The sequence below is a fragment of the Agelaius tricolor genome, unplaced genomic scaffold (assembly GCF_023055355.1).
Source record: "Agelaius tricolor isolate 1412-34295 unplaced genomic scaffold, bAgeTri1.0.p SCAF_71, whole genome shotgun sequence".
In the NCBI taxonomy this organism is placed as follows: Eukaryota; Metazoa; Chordata; class Aves; order Passeriformes; family Icteridae; genus Agelaius; species Agelaius tricolor.
Genome location: NW_027269331.1, coordinates 815169 through 836935, shown reverse-complemented (window position 1 = coordinate 836935; position 21767 = coordinate 815169). Strand labels below are relative to the sequence as shown.

Sequence of the window (21767 nt, the reverse complement as noted above, 5' to 3'; positions counted from 1 at the left end):
TTGCAGCAGCAGGGCTGGGGCTGTGCCACAGCCCCAGGAAAAGCAGAGACATTTGAAGTGCAGGTGTCTGCCCTCCTGGCTCTGCCAGGCTCTGCTGGGCTGCTCACAGGGGTCCCTGCCCAGGCAGGGCTGCAGCTGCTGGGCCCAAAGGTCCCTTCCATCCTGTGCTTCCATCCTGTGCTTCCATGGAGTTCCCTGGCTGGTTTTGGTGGAGCTGGCTGCCCCTGCAGGGACTCCTGCTGCTGAGGGGCACCACCATGGAGGGGGCAGGAGCTGCCACTTTGTCCCATGGGACCTTTTCCCAGGTGGAATCACAGAATTAGTGAGGCTGGAGAGGACTCTGAGTCCATCCAGTCCCAGCTGTGCCCGATGCCCACCTTGTGTCCAGCCCAGAGCTCTGAGTGCCACATCCAGGAATTCCTTGGGCACCTCCAGGATGGGCACTGCAGAGCTCCCTGGGCAGCCCCTGGCAGTGTTTAAAACCCTTTTCCATGAGGAAATCCCTCATGGAATGATGTCCACCCTGAGGCCATTCCCTCTCCTCCTGTCCCTGTTCCCCCCTGGCTGTCCCCTCCTGTCAGGAGTTGTGCAGAGCCACAAGGTCCCCCCTGAGCCTCCTTTTCTCCAGGCTGAGCCCCTGCCCAGCCCCCTCAGCCCCTTCCCAGCTCCATTCCCTGCCCTGGACATGCTCCAGCCTCTCCTGCAGTGAGAAGCCAAAAAAATGGGGGGAAAAAAAACCTTGCTGGTTGCTTTCTATGCTCATTAAAAGCAATGGGAATTTGTGGGTAAAATGAAGATAGCAAATGTAACCCAGTGTAAGCTCTAATGTGTTTGTAGATAAAAACCAACCTGACATGTTTCTGTGCTGGAGATTGATAATCTAATCATTCCTTCACTTGCTCAGCAGGGACTGGAGCAGCATGCAGTTATTTACATATAGGGAACATTAAACAGCCACCTCTTTAAACCACATGTGAACATAAAATCCTACAACCACTGCTGAGTAATGGATATCTCTGAAAGGGGGAACAAGAATAAAGCAGAAAGGAGCAGCATAAAAAGGTGTCACTGCAAGGAGCAGCTGTGCCAGGGCTGTGTTCTGTCCCTGTGCCATGACTCCATGCTCTCAGAAGGCTGAGTTATTATTTTATGGTACTATGTTATATTAAAGAATGCTATACTAAACTATACTAAAGAATACAGATAGGATACTTAGGCTAAAAGGCTAAAAAGATAATAATAAAAAACTCATGCCTCTTTCCAGAGCCCTGACACAACTTAACCCTAGTTGGCCAGTAAGTCAGAATACTTCACAGCAAGAACCCAATGAAATAACCACCTGTAAATAAACAGTTTCCAACCACATTTCAAACCAGCAAAACACAAGAAAAGCAAATGAGAGAAAATTGTTTTCTTTTTTTCACTGAAGCTTCTCAGCTTCCCAGGAGAAAAATCCTGGGCAAAAGGATTTTTCCAAAAGGATAAATAGCACATGCCAGCACTTCTTTGGGGCAGCTGTGATCCCTCAGAACTGGTGAAACAGGGGGAAGCTCTGTTTGCTCCCTCCTCTCAGCTGGCTTTTGCTGGTCCTGCAGGGATCAGGAGGAATTTGTGCAGGTGCTGGGGCTCACCCCTGCCATGGTGGTGTCACCTGGGCTTTGCCACAGCTCCTGTGGCTCCTCCAGGCTCTGAGCTCTGGAGCTCTGACTCTGCAGGCTGGCAAAGGGACTGGGGGGTGTTAGTGCCTTTCCCTTCCTTTTTCCCGGGGCAAATAGGCATGGAAAAGGCAGGCTCTGGAGAAGTCACTGCTCTCTGTATCCTACAAGCCCTAAAATATCAATTTTAATGTGATATTGTTGTACTCTTTTGATGTGATGGTGTTGCTAAAATATCACATTTTAATGTGTTCTTTATATTGGTGGCTTAGTCTCTTGAAATGGGCTCTCCTGCACTTTCCCATTCCTTCTCCTTGTATGAAGAATTATGAACTGGAAGATTCTGAGCAGGAGCTTGGGAAGAATTCCCCAGCAGAGGATTGGCATCCCAGGTGTGTGCAGCTGACCCAGGGCAGCTGTGGTGCCAGGGACACAGCTCTGGCTTGTGCCTCAGACATGGATTTATCCCTTCCCCGTGATTCTCCTCCTTGCTGGGCTCCTCTGTGCCTCTGGGAACTTCTGGGGCATTTAGGGTAAAAGGAGGATTTCCCTTTCTGTGATACAGTGGGTTTCTGTCACAGAAATGGAACTGTTTCCTACCTGTAAAACGTCCTTTTGGTGGCATTTTGACAAAATACTGCCCTTTGAACCTCTCCTCTTTTAACCCTCTGCATTCCTGGGCCCTGAAAGGGACGTGATAAACAATGTGGGAAGGGGGGAGCCTTAAGCAATGTTTTGTTCTTAAATCGCCACAATTTTTAAGCAGTGTTTTAGAAATCTCTACTGTATTTTAAATTAGTTTGTCCGAGTATAATTACCCTGAACAAGGTAAGGAACTCATTTAAACACTGCAACTGTAGTGGAGAATCCAATTTTCAGAAATCAGTGGAAATTGTAATTGGAGTCATTAAGCGCCGACGTCGGTAATTAAGAGTCAGGTTTTGACATTTTGGGCTCTGTTGCTAATTATCCGTGGAGAGGCCACAAAAATGTTGTTTTTGCTGAGCATTTGGGGGCTCCCTGGGCCTGTGCAGCTGCTGGCCACGCTCACACGGGGCTTGCTAGCCCAGAAGAGCCTTCCCTGCTGCCTCCTCCTCCTCTGTGTGCCAGCATGCAGAGAAAAGGACCCCTCTGGGGGATGCTCAGGAGTTTTCCAAGCAAGATTCCCAGCTCCTGAGCCTGCCAGGCTTTCAGAGCTGGACCTGGGAGTGTAAATCCATCCTGGCAAAGCATCTGCAAGTGCCTGCAGAGTGGAAGTGCTGATGGGGTTACTCATGCTGGGAGTGCATCCTTGTCACTCCCTGTTTGCAGAGTTATCTCAGGGAAGTCAGGATGCTCTGCATTTTTAACTCCTGCACTTCAGGCAAGATTGCCATAATAATGGAGAAGCCATGGAACCCCTGACATGCTGAAAGTCATCAGCAGCTACCACGAATCTTATGTTTATCTTCCTGTTAAGAATTCTAATTTTCCAGAGCAATGGCGTTTATAAGGCTTTTGTCTTTAATTTTATTGTTTTCCCAGCTCCCAGATGATGCTGCCTGGGCTTCCAGCATGAGAGCTGAGGTGATGGTTTTGTGCTTTTGAGCTTTTGCAGCCACAAACAAATCCATCGGTGCCTGCCATCTCCTGCCCTGGGCTGGAGTCTGTCACGACCTCCTGTCTCAGCAGAACCCAGAGTCCAGCCAGAAAGTTTCCTAAAACAGTTTTAGCACTTTGGCCATGCTCGTTTCTTAGGGAAATGTGGAAACCCCTGGCAGTTATGGGATTTCTGGGTAAAACAAGTGTTTAGCTTTTTGCTGTGGTGGGGTTTTTCCCAAATTGTGCTTCCCTTCTCTTCCTGGGGTCTCTGACCTCTCTAAAGGTTTCTCCTGGACTTGTTCCTGTTTATGTTTGGTGTGAGGGATTTGTGGGATGGATATTCTTTGGATTTGTTTGTGGTTTCTGGATGCTGCCCTGCTCAGAACCCCCAGCAGTGGCTGAATACTGAGTGGCAGAAGGCAGGGAAGCAGCTGGGCCAGGCTGGGGCCAGCATTCCCAGCTTTCCTGGGCAGAATGGAGCCCCAGCATTCCCAGCTTTCCTGGGCAGAATGGAGCCCCAGCATTCCCAGCTTTCCTGGGCAGAATGGGGCTGTCTGCTCATGCCCAAAGCTTTGGGCAGCTCCTGTGCTCGGGGCTCCAGGCTGGGCTCTCCCATCTGAGCTCCTGCAGGAGCAGTGAGGAGGATACACTCTGCTTTAGGCTTTTTTGCTTTGATATTTTTTCAGAATAAATCCAGCTGTATTCTAAAAAAATTAATCAGTTGTTGAGATATTGTTCATACTTTTTTTTTTTTTTTTTATCGCTTCTTCTACCATGATTAGGGAGAGAGAATTTTGTTCAATAACTGTGTAATGAAAATATTTACCTTCCTTGCTGGGCATGCCTCATTCTATATGAGGGCTGCCCTCCACACCCTTCTGGAGGAGCCCTGAGAGCCAAATCTGCTGTCAGTGGGGCTGCCCCGGGGGAAGCTCAGCCCCTCTGCCCTGCAGGGTCTCTGCAGGCAGCCCTGTCCAGCTCTGGAGCTGCTGTGCAGAGCTAAGGATCTTGCCAGGGTGAGTACAAATGGTGTGTCAGAGCATCACTCCATCCTTCTGTTGTATTTCTTTCTCTATTCAGTGACTGAGGTGTTTTCAAGAAAGCAAAGCCTGGATTTTTCCTACTTCTCTACGAAACTCCTGTGCTGTCCTTGCTCTTGGGTGCTGGTGGTTTAAAGGTGTGGGTGTCTGCTGTGGCATCATGTGTGTGTCCCACCACACATCCCCCCCTTTTCTCTGCCTCTTCAGTCATGAGGATTCAAGGCTCACATGCTTAAAGTTTGGCACGTGGACCCAGTAGCAGCTAAAACAACAAAAAAACCCCCCAGAAAACCCCAGGTGTGAGGCAGAGCTCATGTCTGGATGCCTGGAGCTTGACCACACCAGATTCCATCTTTTCCTGCAGCCCCTTCAGGTCCTGGAGGGCTGCAATGAGGTCACCCCAAAGCCTTCTCTTCTGCAGGCTGAACAATCCTGATTTTCCTAGACTTGTAAAGGATGTAGAAAGGAAAAAAACCAAAGAGGAATTTTCCCCCTGAGCAATGCCTTGTTGCACAGAGCAGGGTTTGTTTCTTGCCCTCTGGAGTTGGGAGGTCAGGATTTGGGATTTGGGCAGGGGGCATTGCTGCAGGGAGCACTGGGTGAGCTGGGCTGTGGGGCTTTGCCCTGAGAAATGGCAATAAAACTAAGAGATGGCAATAAAAGCCACAGAGCAAAGAGCCAGGTGCATTTAGGAGCTGTGCAGCTCGGGGAGGAGTTGTTTCTGTGGGATCTGAGGCAGATTAAAGCACCTTTAAACTCAGAGGCTGCTCAGGGCATGGGGGGAGCCCATGTGTGTGCCTCACCCAAAATATCTCAGAGCCCCTGGTCCCCTCCATCCTTCTTCCCTGTGAATTCTGTGCCCTCCCCATGAGCTCCAGGAGATTTCTCACCACTTCTGAGCATCCTGAGTCATTCCTTCCCAACATTTATTACCCTGTGTTTCCTCTAATGGCAGGTGGAGAAGGGAACCACAGAATGATCCAGGTTGGAAGAGACCTTCAAGGGTCTCTGTCAGTAAAGCTGGCTCTCCTGACTCTGGGGATTTCAGCATCTCTTCCTCTTTAGTCCTTTCTATACAAGGATGTTGTCCCATGACCAGATTCTCCCCTGAAGTTCCTTTAAAAAAGCCCTAAATTGTGATAAGTGGATGTGTTCCTGTACAAGTATCACATGGACACATAAATATATATATATAGATAGTAACTTTTAATGGCATCTTAGCAGCTTAGGAAGCAATTAATTCACTTTTGTGCCAGTGTTTTTGCCTGTGTGGAGTGGGAGTTCTTGCTGACATGTGCTGGAGTCCTTCTCCTGCCCTTCAGCTGATGATGGTTTAAATAAAAACCACTTTCTTCAGGAGTGTGTCAGAGGGGTTCTGTTTTGAAAAGCTGTTTGCTTTCTTAAGTCCATGTGCACATATGTTTTTCTCTTCATGTCTTAGGTTTCAGTGGTGTTTAAACCCCATTTTTCAGAACTGAGTTATTTAGAAGCCTAAGTGAGATAATTGTATGAGTCCCTTCAGTGTTTGTTTGCAAAAATGGAATAGGGTGGTGTGTTGTCCTCTGTGTCTGAGAGGCTGCTCAGGGCTCTGGTGGCCCCATGCAGCCAGGCTGCTTTCAGCTGGGAGCCATGAGCAGGTTTTCCTCCCCAGGCTGGCACTTTGCTTGGTTTCTCACGTTGGCCATCACCCCTCCTCTCCATGGCGCAAGGACCCTGCCTGGAGGGTGGTGCTCATGCCTGGGAGTTTGCCCAGGAACAGCTGTTCTGGGGCTCAGGATGGGGCTCTGGGGCTCCCAGGGGCCACAGCTGTGTCACTGGGGCTGGCTGGGACAGACAGAGGGACCCTGTGCCTTTGCTTTTCCCAGGTGTCCCTCCTGTGTGTGTATGCACATGTGTGAGAGTGTTTGTGCCTGTCCCCTGCCTGGGCACACTGGGGGCCAGCCTGGCTGTGCCAGGGCTGGAATTCCTGCTGGATTCCTGGAGCAGGGCTCTGCTCCCTGGCAGCCCATGCTGCTGTTTGTTTTTGTGATAGGCAGCACGGGAAATATGTTAACATTCTTCTGGAGTGTGGCTGTTTTTCTGCTCCCTGGCTCTCCATCTCTGTGCTTGGGATGTTCCTGCATTCCCATGGCACTGTGAGATTTGCAGAGAGTTGTTCAGTGGTCCTCTGTTGCATTACACTAAATAGTTATTTACTTATTTGCACCCTCATCTTCTGCTGGAGCAAAGCTTTTTTGCCAAGACTACATTTCCATTGCTTTTGGAGGGTGTTCTGCAGCTTGCTGTGTTGTTCCATTCCTGATTATCAGCTTCATCTTCCTCCAGATCCTTTCCTCTAGCCTCCTATATTTAAAACTATCCCAGGTAGCTCATATATATATTTTTTTTAAAAATCTTTCCCTAAATGTTTTTTTGCTCTTGGTGCAAACTCACAATGAGGAACTTTAGATAACTTGATTTCACTCCTACATTTTGTGCATATCTATTATCATTTGCCCTGGAAGTGTAAATACTGTCTTATAAAATATGAAATAATCCCAAATGTTCTCAGTGTGCTTGGGTTTCCAATAGCTTTTAGGTGATAGGAAGGGTGATGAGGCTGTGCTTGGTTTTTGTCCGTGGTGGGATGGATAGCTGTGGGTCAGAGGAGCAGCTGGGAACTGAGGAAAGGAGACATTTCTGGGGTCCCAGGGCCTTTGCTGGTGGGGTCAGGCTGCACCAGGCCAGCTCCTGGCAGCCCCTGCACACTGAAATGTGTCTCTGACCCCCTCTGCTTGTGTGTCTGTCCCTGCTGCTCCACAGGGCAGTGCTCGGAGCAGAGATGCGGCCCAAGGCCCAGGAGGGAACGGGAGCAGGGGATTGAGCTTTCCTGAGTGAGGACGTGCAGGGTGGAGAAGCTGTGTGGATTGTGGGTGTAAGGGGGCAGAGCAGAGCCCAGCTGAAGGGGGGGCACAGCTGTTTATGTGTGGGGGAGAGAAGGGACCATCAGCTGAGATATTCACACTCACTTACCCAGGGGGGGCTTGGGATTCCTGGTGTTCTCTGGAGCACATTCTGGGTTCTACAGCATTTTCCTGCCTGCCAGGACTTGTATATACATTTTCTGCCTTCCCTTCCAAACAATGCAACACTTCTTACAAGTTTCAGCAGTTGTTGTCTCAAGGGGTGGGAAAAAACCCCCAAACCTGCCCAGAGCTGTGCTCTGGCCCTGTCCCATGGCTGTGTGTGCTGGGTACATCACACAGCAGGGGAAGAGGGCTCTATTTGCAGCCCTGCAAACAACAGGCAGGAAAACTGCTGGGATGGACCATGGAGGAGCCACTGCAGGGCTCTGGCATTGCTTACCATGCCCACCTCTTTATTTTCCTGTTCATTTCCTTTCCCTGGAATAACTTAGGCTTGATTGTTGCAATTGATTGCAATTGTGAGAGCTAATTTTAGTGCATGAATCTGACAGTGGAAGCCTGCCAAGTGTTTGTGTAATGGAGGAGAAGAAGTGTGCCCAGGATTTGGTGTGGGGTGTGCTTGTCTCCCTTTCTCCAGCCAATCCACGGGCTGCTTCACACTCACATACTGGGAATATTTGTGCATAGTTTTCTCCAACAAGCAAATTCAGCCTCCTGTGGAAGCAGGAGGGCAGTTTACAGAGCTGTGATGAGCTCTCAGACAGGCTGGTTTTATTGCCAGCGATGAAGGGGCCATTGCCTTGGTTTTAAGATGAATAACCAACCTGAGTTCACTTTCTAACTCTGTGTGATGGAACAGAAGAGCAAACAGTGTTGTTGCAGGCCCAGGAGGCAAATCTGGTGTGTTTACTGGTGGAGTTGGAGAGCAGCTCAGGGGTGTGTGGATCTGGGCCCTTGGAAAATGCCCAAGTTCCAGGGACTGGCACGGAGGGCAGCTGGAGCTGCCACAGGGTGAAAATGGAAGCTTTGTTTCTGGGGGCAGTTTTAACTCAGGGATGAATTTGGCTTTCTGCATCCACATTGTCATCTGTCCAGGATTCAGGAGAGAGTGAAGTTGGGCTGCTTTGTAGTTGGGTTCCCTCCTTTTCCACCTGCATTTGGCCAGAGAGGAGCAAGAAATGTGAAGGGATGGAGAGGATGTGAAGATGGCAGTGGTTGGTGCTCGAGGCTTTTTGGGACAATTTTTACATGGATTGAGAATGGGTGCTAAAAAGGAAAGCTCATCCAATGGGTTATTTTTGGTGCTGAAGTGATGGGCTCTCTGCAAGATGAGATCCCAGAGCTCTGTGGAACTTGTGTTCTCTCTCTCCCACGGGTTTTGGGTGTCTCGTCTCGCTCGGGGTTTTTTCCTATCATTCCAGTTGTGACTTATCTCACATGCTTGTTTCAAAACAAGCTGCCATGATACAAACACTTGTCCTGGTTATCCTTCCACAGTTAATCACAGATAGAAGTTCTGGCAAAGTCAGGGACAGGGATGATGATGAGAGGTGGAAGATCCACCTGCTTGAAATATCAGTTCATTTTTTATTGGTGTCGTTTTGGGGCTTTTAAAGTTCAGCTTGGTGCCATATGGGTTTTACTTAAGGACATGGTTTGTCCCTGGAAAAATGTCTTTACAAAGGATGGAACAGTTTAAATATGTTCAAGACAATTAATTAAAATGCCTTTCAATGCAAAGGGAAGGAGAGGGGTTTTTTTTCCCAAATTAAAGCTCCAGCCTGGTGAAACATTTTGTCTCAGTTACAAAAGGAGCTCCAGTACATTGCTGTGAAACAAGGGATGAGCCAAGTGCATCTGTGAGGTGTGGGAGTGACATTTCAGAGCCCACTGACAGCCTCATTGTCAAACTGAGCATCATCTCTCTCCTGCTGCTGGGAGCTGAGCGCTCCTCACTTTCCAGGGCAGGATTGCTCCTCTGGAAAATGCCACTGGGGAGGCAAAGGCGCCCTTGGGCTGGGAACAGGCTTAATAAAATCAAAATAAAATAAAAGGTTCAGCAGAAACAGCCTGCCTGCAGAAATCAGCCCTCCCTCCCCTGCCAGAAAGCAAAGGAGGCAAAGGGAAAAGCATGAAGTGTTTTTTGAGCAGTGGGGGCTTGCACTGGTGCTTTCTCCATCCCACTCCTGCAGGTGCTGCAAGAATTGCATGTTACACTGTGGTGATGCTCCCGAGCCTCCAGCAGGTGCAATTGTCTCCTCCTTACAGGAGGACTGCAGAGGGGGAGCCCTGGAGAGAGACCTTTGAGGTGCTGTCTGAGTTGTGATGGCTCTGAGGAGGGAAATGCCGCGGCAGAGGGGACAGGGAGCAGCTGCCAGACCTGTCTGCTGTGCTGCCAAGTGAGCAGCTCCAGCCTGGATTGTTGTGTTTACGGGAAGCTGACAGAATGGTAGGATTGTGTAGGTTAGAGGAGCTCTCTGGTCCCACCTCCCTCTCAAAAAGCACTCAGCAGCGTTCTTGTGTGTGTGTGTGTGTGTGTGTGTGTGTGTGTGTAAACAGAGATCTGGTGCAGATTGGCACCTTCCTGCGTGCTGCTGTGCCGTTCCCAGAGCAGGGCAAGGATGGGCTCTCAGGGAGGAGAGGAGAGGGGCAGGCACTGATGGAATATCCCTGCTGATGGAGCTGGTGGTGTGATAGAAGGCCAGAGCCGTGGGCAGGACCAGGGGCAAGAGGAGCAGTGATGGGAGGGCAGCAGCACATCAGAGAGGCTGACTGGAGGCAGAGGGCAGGTTTCCCTCTTTGGTGTGTTTGATGTGCACCTCCTGCAGAGGGGCTCTTGCAGAGACACCCGTGGGAGCAAATCCAGGGCAGGAGACGGTGCTGCAAGGCTTTGCTGCTCCATGGGCTCGCTGCAGAGCCCCTGATCCAGGTTCTCTGTGAGCTGGGTGACAGGTGAGGATTGTGTCACAGTCAGGGGTGTCTGCAGCCAGGTGTGGGCCCTGTGTGAAACAAAACCACCCAGCACACTCTCAGGGGCTGCTTTATAAACTGGGAGCTCTGTTCCTAAACTCTGCAGTGCTTGGAGGCAGCAGGGTGGGGAGAGGGCACAGGGATCAGAGGTGCCTGCAGGGAGCACAAAGGCTGGGCTTGTTGGCTGCTGGGAGAGGACAGAAGGAACAGGGAGGAGGAGGAGGAGGAGGAAGGGCTGCTGGAAGTGGTGGGGCAGGGGTGAGGGGTGCAGCAGCCCCACCTCAGCCCAGCCAGAGGAGTTCAGGAGGTGCAGGGTGGGGAGAGGATGTTTTCCAGAGGAAAGAGCTGGGATTGTTCCCAGCAATGTTGTAGGGTTTTGTTTCCCCGTGGGGTAAAACTGTGAGAGTTCCTGGGAATGGCTCCTTGTGGGGAGGAAAGCAGGAAACCTTGTTTGGAACCCAAAGCAGGAATTGGCCTTAGAGGGGAGAAGAGGAGAAACTCCTGTGAGAGTTTCTTTAGTGGGGCTGCCTGTGACCTGCTCCCTGCTTCCCTTGGCATGTTGTCCAGGCAAGAAAGGAAAAGTGCATCCTCGAGTGGCAGGGTGATTTTATTTCTTTTACATTACTTTTTGATGCCCCAGACCCGAGCTGCTGTGGGTTTGGGCAGCCTGCTTTGACTGGCACATCTGCACAGCCGCTTGCGTTAACCCTTCCTTGCCCCTCCACGTCCATCCCAGGCAGTGCTCCTTGGGTGGAGCTGCTGCAGGATGAGCCCAAAGCCCTGGAAACGCTTCTGCTGCCCTGGCAGCCTTTCAGCAGGAGCCAGGAGCCGGGCTGATGCTCTCCCAGAGACAGCAGTGTCCTGCTGGCCAGGCCAGGGGCGCTGGGGCCGGCTGGCAGAGAGCAAAGCATGAGCTGGCAGAAGGTGCTGGGGGTGTGATGTGAGGTGAGGAGGTGTTGGGCAAGGGCACAGGGAGCTGGCAGGTGGATTTTGGGAAAGCAGCCTCGGAGCTGGGTGTCGGTGCTGATGGAGGAGATGGTGATTCAGGAGCTGCACACCTGCCCTGTGGGAACAGGGCTCCTGTGGCTCAGCTCTAATTCATTTCAGCGCTTGATGCAACAGGTGGGTGTGTGGTGAGGCACAGGGAGGGCTCGGTTTGCTGACAAAAGCAGGGAGAGGAATCCAGGGGCACGTGGATTTGGGGATCAGTTTGGGATCTGATTGCTGATTTCGATTTGCTTTGCCATCTCTCTTTGTCAGATGTCACCTCTGCAGCCACCACGGTCCTCAGGAGTGTGACAGGGCTCCCCCACTCCTGGGAGGGTGCACGGCAGCTCCATGAGCTTTTTTCCCCTAGATTTGCAGCAAAAACCATGAGAAGCATCTGGATATCACCCCTTTGTAGCCTGGGATGATTTCTGCCCTGGCAAAGCCAGAAAGAGATAAAGCAATGGAGAGCTGAGAGCGAAATCTCTGCTGTACAAATGCTGGGAGCACGTGTAATAGGATTGCTGAGCTGGAGTTACATGTTTTCCAGGATCAGGGCTGGCTGGAGACACCCAGCAGCTGGAGCCATGCTTAGATCAGGGAGAGAACTGGGGATCTGCAGCACTTGTTGGGGATGCTGGGTTTCCCTGCGAGCCTCCAGAGCAGCAAGAGGGAAGAAAAGGCTTTTGTAGGTAAGACAGAACAGATCCCTGAGAAGGCTGGAGCTCCTGGGGGGACAAAACATCACTGCTCTGGCCTGAGGGTAGTTGGGTATCACAGGTTTTACTAACAATAAATAAAAACACTTTGTAGGTCTTCTAGCTGAACTTCTGTTAGTTTATATGGGAAAATCGAGGGGGTTTAGCAACACTTTCATTTGTTTTTCTGCTCACCTTTCAAGAGATGCATTAAAACCTCTGCACATCCACACATATCATTGAAATCCAGCTTTAAGCTAAGCTTAGGAGCTGTCAGAGCTGAGCTGGTCTGCCTAATGTGGCCTTGGTCTCTTTCCCTGAGAGGGCTCTGATGCAGTGTTAATTACAGTGTTAATTACAGCCAGGCTGACTCCTGAGCCCTGTGTCCATCCTTGTGCTCCTCAAGGGAGGGGAGTGCCTCATGTCCCAGGGAGCTGCTTGGGGCAGGATTTCTGATGGGACAGGGGCTGGGAGGAGGGGGTTTTGGGCTGGGAGAAGGGGTTTTTGGGGCTGGAGGAGGATTTTTTGGGCAGCCACCTGTGTTGGGTGCACAGGTCCTGGCAGACCTGTCTGTGCTGAGCACAGGCTGGTGGTGATGGAGTCTCTGTGGTGCAGCTGCTGCATCCCCAGCCCAGCCTCTCCTCAGGGCTCTCCACACCCCTCCAGGTGTGCTGGGGAGGGGAATTGCCTGGCCCAGCCCTGGATATCAGCTCAGATTTAATGGTGGCTCAGCAGCAGCTCTGCCCATGCTGAGCACTCAGCCCTGCAGGAATTGAGGCTTCCAGGCTGATCTCCATGTCCTTCCCAGGGTAAAACTTCCCAGAAGTTGTTGCTAATCTGCTGCTGCCTGTCCTGAGCTCCCTACTGTCCCTCTGGCTCCACAAGGCTTTTTGGACACCCTAAATGCCATCCCATTCCAACCCTCTGCCCCAGGAACACCTTCCACACTCCTGCACCGAGCCGTGCCCCACCTGGCTGCTGGGACAATCCCTTTCCCAGCCTGCCTGTCTCTGCTTTCACCCTCTCCAGGCCTCCTTCTTGTGTCTGACTTTGTCCAGGAGCTCCTTGTTCATCCACACAGGTCTCCTGGAGTTCTTACCTGGAGGTGGTCACTGAGTGTTAACCAGCTTCCATGGGTCCTTCTTCCATCCAGGGCTTCATCCAGTGGGACTCCACCAAGCAGATCTCTGGGATAATGACTACATCCAGCTGATGTGGAGTTTTTGATGAAAATCCCTTTTTTCTGGCTCTGCCTCTTCTTCCCTGTGAGATCCCAGAAAATTTAATTTTCCATAAAAACCTGGGAAATTGTGCTGTTTGCTGGCAGAGGGGAAGTGGAGCTGTGGCCCCAAATCCCTGCCGGGGTGCGCGGGTGTCCCTGCAGGGGTTTGGGTGGAGGAACTCGTGTTGGCTTTGGTGGATTTTGGAGGTGTTTGTGTGGGATTGGGCTGCTGGCAGCTCCCTCCTCTCTTTCCCAGCCCTCTGGCTGCTGGACTGTCCACGAGCAAAAGGCCATTCCCATGGAATTAGGGATGGATAAAACAGAGCAGGTGTTTCCTCCCGGGGTTCAAGTTACCAAACCCATCGGGACATTCCAAGTTCTTGCATTTTCAATTCCCTGATCCCAAGAGCAAAGTGGTTTTCCCCAGCTTTGGAGGCTGACATCTGCTCACAAGGAGTACAAGGTGTGTTCCTGGAGCCCTGGGCACAGATTTTCCTCGTGCAGAGGGATGTGTTGGGGAGGGAGTTAAGCCCCAGTACAAGTTCCTGCTCTGGGATGGGAATTGCTGTGCAGGCTTGGAGCGGGGCATGCTGGAGCTGGCTCATTCCTTTGGCAAGTGTCTGATGCTGTCACATCATGCCCAGCCCTCAGAGCTGCTCAGTGGCTCGTGGGGGCTTGGCCAAGGGATGCCCTGCTCTTCCCACTGCCCTGCTGTGGGGGAACAAACATCTTCCATAAGGAGCTGTCAGCAAGCTCTGCCTCCCACAAATCCTGGGCAGGGGGAAGAGCCAGAGGAAATCTCTGCTGGGTGGGAGCTGTCAGTGCACTCATGTTTCCAGTCCCTGAGCAGCGTGGGGGTGATATTTGCTGGGGAAAAGTGACCTTTCACTGCTTGTGTAGGCATTCTAGGGATTTATTTTATAGATGCATTCTGTTTTGCTACCTGAGACCTCTGCCAGTGCTGCCAGGTTGTTGTTCTGTGAGATCCACACTAACCCTGAGCAAAATTTTGCTGAGGGCATTGAACTGGGAGGCAAGCTTTGTGTAGAACTCCAGCTCAGGGGCAGGGGTACAGCTAGCTGAACCCAAGGCCTGTGCAAAGAGATGCTTTAGAGCAAGGAAATGCTGCCTGCAGCCCTCAGTGTCTGGAGCTGACTGACTGCAGAGCAAAGGGAAACTGCCTCAGATGGCTTTTGTGGCTCTGGCAAATAGAAACAGTGAGGGGCAATTTGGATTTGAATCATTGCCCCCTCCACAAGTTGAGGTGGTGTCAGTGGTAAAAGCCTGGCTGCTGCAGTTTGGCTGAGGTGGGTTTCAGGGGGTCACAGCTGAACATCTCTGTGCATGTGGGTGCTTCAAGCTGACCTTTTAATTTTCTTTTTTTTTATTCCAGGAGCTGCATGGGACAGCCAACGTTTCCCTTTGGTCCTGTTTGCTGCTGTGCCAGCCTCATGTGAGTAAGGGCTGGGGTGGATTTGGTGAAGGTGTGTGTGTGTTTGCAGCTCCTGCTTTGCTCACCTGTCCTGGAGCAGAGCTCCCAGCCTGCAGAGCAGGATGAGTGGTCCCTTGGGAATAAAAACAGAGGTTTCTTAGGAATAAAAACGTTCAGGCTTCTTGGAGATGCAGAGTGAAAGGTTTCCATGAGAGCCCCTGTCAGCAGCTGCATGTTTTATCCAAGCCAGCAAGTCCAGGAATGTTTGCAGAACATGGCAGCACTAAATGGGGACAGTTGGTCACTAATCTTTGCAAAGACGCAGAACTGATTAAACAAAAAGATTCCTTGAGGCAGCCTGGAAGTTGCAATATCAGGGTGACCCAGGCTTCCAAAGGCTCCTCTCTGGCCCCTGTTCCTGCCCACACTTCCTCTGTGTGGTCACTGCAAATTGCTGCCAGCTGGCCCCTTCCTCCTGGGGGCCTGTGTGTGCTGCCCCTCGGTTCTGACCCCTCAGGCAACATCTGTGATGATGGGTGCAGATCTCTGAATCTGCACTGACAGGGAGGATACAGGGAGTTCCAGCAGCAGAGGGAAGAGATTCTGTCCTTCAGTGCCTCACTGTTGACCACAGACCCCTCTGTGCCCGTAAATGAGTCTGAGTCTTCCTGCCCTGTTGTGTTTGAGGTTTTCTTGCCTCTGTGTTGCCTTCTACCCTTGCTCCAGACATCAGCTTATGGTGTGTTTCCAGCTAGACAAATATGAGCTGGTTTTTTGTTCCAGGGTAAGTTTTTTTTTTTTGGTTTTTTTCCAGCCCAGTGGTTTTGTAGTGCAGTGCCTTCACAGAGACAAAAAGAGAAGAGAAAAACATGATTTAAAAAAATGTCAGCATCGTAAAGGAAGAGGGATGAAACCAGAGGACTGCTATATCATCAAAGTGAGCGTGCCACTGTGTGAACATGTGGCAGGGCAGCCAGTTAACAGGAAATGATAGTGAAACTGGGTGATATTTCCAGTCTCCCCAGGGGGAAAGCACATGTGCTTTACAATGGATAATGAAATGTTATGGTTTTTATGTCTAATACGTTAATTCTGCCAGGGCAGTAATCCTGAGGTTCCAATCCACATTTAAGTTGGAAAGATATGCACAGGCTTTTATTGAGGACATAAACTACAGTGCATTTAAGGCAAAATAACAGAAAGATGGGAGAAGCTTCCACTTCTCTTCCCTTCTCTCTTCTCTGTTGTATCAAATACTGACTTGTGCCACAGGGGCTGCTGCCCTGGAGCCTGGTGCTTCTTCCATGGCTAGCACAGAAATTAATCCCCTTTTTGTTCTCAGTTTTGGCATTTGTGATGGTTTTGTGCTTGTGTGGGTTTTGCAAGAGCAAGTCTTGAGCCCTTCTAGCTTGAAGCCCCTGCAGGGGCCAGTGTGGATCAGCCCAAGGTGCTGATGCAGAGGGTAACCCGTGTGTTGTGCACCTGGTTCACCCTACTCCAGCCCCAATTCCCTCCTGTGCTCCCCTGGCAGTGGTGGAGATGTGGCTCTGAGCTGGCCTTTTGACCAGGGCCATGTGTTCCCTCTGCCCTCCTTGCAGCAGCACCAGGGCTCTGCTCCGTGCTCAGTGAGCAAGCTCAGGGAGCCAGAATGGTCAGAAAATAAAATCCTGGTGTTTTGGGAGCCAGGTTTCTGGCAGGGGCAGGCAGGATGTGGCAGCCCTGATGTGGTCATTTTTGGAGAGCTCTGGGGAGGAAGGAGGTGTCTTGGAGCCTGCTTGGCTCTCCTGCTGTCCCAACAGCGTCATCAGAACAGCGCAGTGATAGATGGACACCCTTGGTTCAAGCTTTCCTTGCCCTCTCTGGGGCTGTGCTGCTTTGCTGTGGCTGTTGGAGCTTCTCCACTGGTGTCCTGCAAGCTGATGTCCCAGGGGACACTGCTGTAAGGACCAGGCAGGAAGGAAGAGGAGGCTCCTCCTGGAGAGGCTCTGGATCCCCTGCTGGGGAAGGTGCAGGAGACCTCCTGAGCTTTCCTGTGCTTTTCTGCTTCCCCAGGGGTCCCTGCAGGGAGCTCTGAGCTGGTGCTGCTGAGATGGGAGGGGAGGGATGCTCACACCCTGCGAGCTGGCCTGGCCTCTGGTTCTGCAGAGCCCCAAAATGAGGAACAGGGTTGTTTGTGTTTGGGAGGTCCCTGCTGTGCCCCAGCCTGGCTGCACGGGGGGAAGTGGGCCACCTTATCAAAGCCATTTCTCCAAGTGACCCAGCCCAGCATTCTTGACATGCCTCAGCACACTTCTGCTTTTGGGCAATCAGTGCAGCCCCTGGAACTGAGCTGCTCTGTTCCTCTGCACTGAGCTCTTGTTCTCCCTGCCCGTTTATTGCAGCTTCAGTGCCTCTCAGCACTACCCATGCCATGCCCTGTGCATTAATCAGGGCTGTGTGTGTGGGGGGAACAGAAGGAAGGGAAAACAGCTTTGGTCACAGACTTGCACAGGGCAGGATGTGCCCTGATAGCTCTCAGAGCTTCTTAGAGCTGGAATAGTGACAGCAGGCAGCGTTGGAGTCCCCCTCCCAAATGTTGTGTTTAATCCCAAAGCTGGCTTTAGCACTCAAGTAACAGACAAATACTGAAAAGCCTCATAAGAAGTAGGAGGAACAGGCAGGACTTTAAAAAAAAAAAAAAAGTACAAATGAGGAAAAGTAATCAGCAGTTGTGGAACTATTCTGATTTTCAGAATGCAAGGCTTTTGCCAGTAACAGAGAGCAGGTCTCTGCCCTTGAGCTTGCTTAAGAAGTTAATCTGTGCATGAACTCTGAGTCTTGGGGATCTCTCAGAGCAGGGATGGCTCTCTGAGCCTTCAGCCTCACTGTTGTACAAGTGAGAGGGCAAGGTCACACAGCAGTGGCACTGGAAGCTGGAGGCTCAGGTGGGACCCTAGAGCAGCCCTTCCAGAGGTGAACATGGAACCCAAGCTGCTGTCTGTCAGGGCTGGTCCAAAAAGCAGTTTGGAACAAGGTTTAAGAGGCTCTTTATTGTGTTTTCAATGTGCTGGTACCAAAAGACAGCCAAGGACTTCTGGCTGCAGTTCAGAGAAGATGCCTCCAGTTGCTCCATGCTTTTCTTTTGCCCTTGTTCTGCCCCTCCTCTCCTTGCCCTGCTGGCCATGGAGAACAGTCATTGTTTAAAGGTGTTCCCTGGTCGAGATCTCTGCCTCATGGGTGGTCCTGGGCATTTGGGAATTGTCTGGGGAGCTCCCCTGAGCTTGGGGTCGCCGTGTCAGTCAGGTGGGAAGGGATGTGTGGGGTCCTCCCAAAGCAGCATCAGCTCTGGGACCAAGCCAGGCTCTTCTCCAGGGCTTGAAAAGCTTCCAATGGTGGAGCAAGCTCAACCTCTCCTGAGAACCTGATCCCACCTCCCTTTTAGCCAGGAGTGTCTTCATGGCAGAGATCTTGGTGTATCCCAGCTGCTGTGCTAGTGATTCCCTGTGTCCCACTGAAATAGGGACTTTGCAGGGCACCACCACTGTGGGTGCCTGGCAGAGGTCACAGATGGGCACAAATTGTGCTTTGAAATGAAAGGTTTGTTCCTCCTGAGCAGCACAGCACTGGCAGACAGACACAGGGAAATGGAATTTTATGGGATGTTGTGGCATGGCTTTGAATGAGGGGAGGATAAATAGGGAGGGTTGAAAATCAGCATTTGCTTTCGTGGAAAGTTGTGTTGCTCTTTCAATTAAATAACTTGATGGGAGTTTTAAAAGGGAAAAAGACCCCTCAAGGCAGCTTAGACCAAGTGACCAGGAAAGGAGGAGCGGGGAAGGCACCGAGACACAGGCAAAGACACGTGGTCAGTCCAGTTGTGCCAGCTGTGATGGTTACAGCCCTGAGTCAGCTGTGACAGGCAGTGCTGGGCAGCACCTGAGGGCAGATCTCTGCTCACCCCAGAGGGCTTTGGGTCACACTGTGAGAGGGCCAGGGCCCCCTGAGAGAGGTGTTTAACAGTGTGTGTGCTCCCTGTGCCCTGCTCTGTGCCGGAGAGGTTGAAACCGGGTCAGGCCTTCTTTTCATTGAGGTGACATTGAGGGGAGATCTGTTGGGTTGGTTTTTTTTTTTTTTTTTTCTTTTTAAACCATCTGGCTGTAATAGAAGAAATAAATTGGAGCTTGTTTTCTAAAAATGAGCACATGTGCAGCCAAGCAGCATCTTTTATTTTTGTGCAGCACATCTAAAATAGGCGCGAGCCTGCCTCGCTCTCGGCGCGCATCCGGCTGCTCCTGCCCTGTTCCCTGGGCTCCCTCCCCTCACTTCCCTGCTCCCACCGCCTGGCAGGGAGGGAGCTGCTGAGGGAGCCACTCAGGGAGCTGTGGATGTGCCAGTCAGCCCCACGGGCTGGGGGAAGGTGGCAGGGACACCTGCAGGAGGTGTGGGCGGCTCTGGTGCTGCTGCTGCTGCTCTGGTGCTGCTCCCTTTGGAGCCTCCCTCCTGAGGAGGGACACTTGTGGCAGTCGTCCTGCTCAGCTGGGAGGTGGACTTGGATGGACAGGGAAGGAGCAGCTGCTCACAGTTGTTTCCTTTGGGTCTGCTGGGAGTGGAGAGCATTTCCCCTCTCAGTTGCTGCCTCCAGCACATAGAAATCATGGAATCATTCAGGTTGGAAAAGCCCTCCCAGACCATGGAGTCCAAGCTGTGCCTGATTCCCACCAGCCCAGAGCACTGAGTGCTACATCCAGGAATTCCTGGGACACCTCCAGGATGGGCTCTCCAGTCCTCCCTGGGCAGCTCCAGTGCCTGGCCACCCTTTCCATGGGGAAATTCCTCCTGATGTCCAACCTGGCTCAGCCTGAGGCCGTTCCCTCTCCTCCTGTTTTCCCTGGCTGTCCCCTCCTGTCAGGGACTTGTGCAGAGCCACAGGTCCCTGAGCCTCTGAGCCTCCCCCCTGAGCCTCCTTTTCTCCCTTCCTCTGTGATGTCCCCTCCCTGTGTTTGGGCAGCTCTGCAGTTGTCCACATTCTGCCCAAACTGAATTTTTCATTCCATCGGGGCCGTGCAGGAGATGGGGATAATGCTTGCCTTGCAGAGCATTGTGAAAGTTAATTTGCTGATTATTTACAAAGCACATCAGAGTGCTGCTTCAGTTATACACAGGCTTGTGATAACATCTAATTAGTAATTCCTTATGACACTTCATTTTCTTTCTGCCATAAATATTGGCCTTATGTAGGGACAGCCCTGCCTGTGCTTGTCATCCCAGCGCCTCAGAGAGAATAAAAAAAGCTGGATTTGGTTTATAGATGGTGCCTCTTTATCCCTCTCCTCCTATCCCACCTTACCCACAAAACCTCTGATCCCTTTGCTGAGCTGCTGCTGGGCTGGTGTCCATTGCTGGGTCTCTGCTTGGGGAGGACTCACCCCTTCCATGGAAATGTCATCCCTCTGGAAAACCCCCTGCTCTTCCCTGCTTTGCCATCCTTCCCAGCCTCACAGCTCTGAGCCCTTTCTTGCTGGGCAGGGGCAGGTGAGGGATGAAGGGCAGGAAAGCAGGAGCTGCCATGGGAAGATCTCTGCCCTCCCTTTCTGTGGGGCCTGGACCAGGAGCTGGGATAACAGGGCACCAGAGACTCTCTCCCAGCTTTTCCCTTTCTTTCTCTCTGTCTTTGCCCAGGTTTGGATCCCACATTGAGCTGTTCTCTTCCAAGGTGTGTGTGCAGCATCTTGGCTTTGCTTTGGCCAGCTTGGGTAGGAGATTTCATCCTGTGCTGTGTTGTTTTCCTCTCCTCCACATAAGTAAAACTCAGGGACCTTTGCTGTGCATCACACATGGCTGGTTTTACTCAGCTCTGAGTGGCTTTGGGCGCTTCTGAGGGTGTCAATATCCTGTGTGTTTAATGCTTCAGTGCAGTGAGTCCAGAAGCTTGTGATACCTATTTTTAGTGCTGAAAAGTTTTGACAGCTCAAGTAAAGCTCCATTATCCATCACTTGACAGCCTCGTCAGCAGCGTGCAGCTTGTCACTCTCGCTCAGAGCCGCTTTTTCCAATGAAATTCAAACTATTGGCAGGGATGTGGTGCAAGTGTGTCAGAATGCAGCATGGAAATGACAGCAGCTACTGCCTAGTTTAAAAAAATCTATGAGAGGAGGTGTTTGCATTAGAGGTCTTGAGTAAAATGTTCCTCCTTGAGCATTCCCATGGGAAAAGGAAGCAGGCCCTGTTCTGTTCAGCTCTGCCCAGCCTTTGGATAACTCTCTCTCAGGGATGCACAGGGTGGGATTGTTGGGGTGTCTGTGCAGGGCTGGATGGTCCTTGAGGGTCCCTTGGGTGTCTGCAAGGCCAAAACCTTAAATTTGCCAGCCAAAGCCTCGAATTTCTCCTTGTGCTGGGGCCAGAGGTGGCTCCTGCCTCTTGTCACTTGTCTGGGTTTCACAGGCAGAGGTGCTGGCTCGCTGCCACCATCCACTCCCTGGAGCTCATTAGGAGCCTTTTTCAGCTCCCCTCGTAGCCAAACAACAGGGATCAGCTTTCCCAGGAGCTGATATATCTGCTGACCTCTCCAAAGGGAAGAAAAAAACCCTCCTGTAATTCATTACCTGACTTCTGTAGAGGCTGAAAGGGAACCATTTGTGAGTGAACAATACTTGCCTTTCACAACTGCCTTCCTAATCCCAAATAGAAACATGAGGCTGAGAAAACCTTTCTGATAGCAGGGAGTGTGGATACATTCAACCCAGTATAATTTTTCATGGCATTAATGTTCTGTAATTGCCAGGGGTTGGTTTGCAGGTTTTTATTGGACCAAGTGAAGGCAGGCAGTGTTCAACATCAATTTGAGGGGGTAGGAACAATTCTGATGGTGGTGTGATGGTTTTCCATCAGTGCCCTCTTGTGAGGTGCTGCTTCACAGACTTTGAAAGCTGAAGTTTCAAAAAAAACAACAATGCAAGCTAAGTCAGCTTTGTTCTTCAGTTTATGACTGAATACAAGATGGCTCAAGCCAAGCTGTCCCAACCCTTTGCTCCTGCCAGGTGTGTGAGGCCACACCAAGGGTGGGATTCCAGGGTGAAACCAGTGCATGGCTCGGCCACATCATCCACAGGGAACTTTCAAGGCCAGGGTATGTGTGTAGGGCTGCAGTTTTTCCAGGATTCCCTGGAAAAGGGCACCAGTGTCTCAGTGATGTGTGCCCAGCGCCATCTGTGCTTGTGGGGTGTTTGGAGAGGCACCAGAACTGGCCTGGACATCAGCTCCTTGGTGTTCCCTGGGGATGTTCCTGAGGGATGGTCAG

General features: G+C 51.4%; 1 protein-coding gene across 1 annotated transcript in view; it reads left to right on the top strand.

Moving 5' to 3' along the window:
- Positions 1-21767, top strand: part of TIAM1 (TIAM Rac1 associated GEF 1) — a 150959-nt gene that overhangs the window by 23954 nt on the left and 105238 nt on the right. The window contains exon 2 of the mRNA XM_071417920.1: positions 14453-14512. The gene's annotated coding sequence lies outside the window, so the exon portion shown is untranslated. The remainder of the gene's footprint in view (positions 1-14452; positions 14513-21767) is intronic.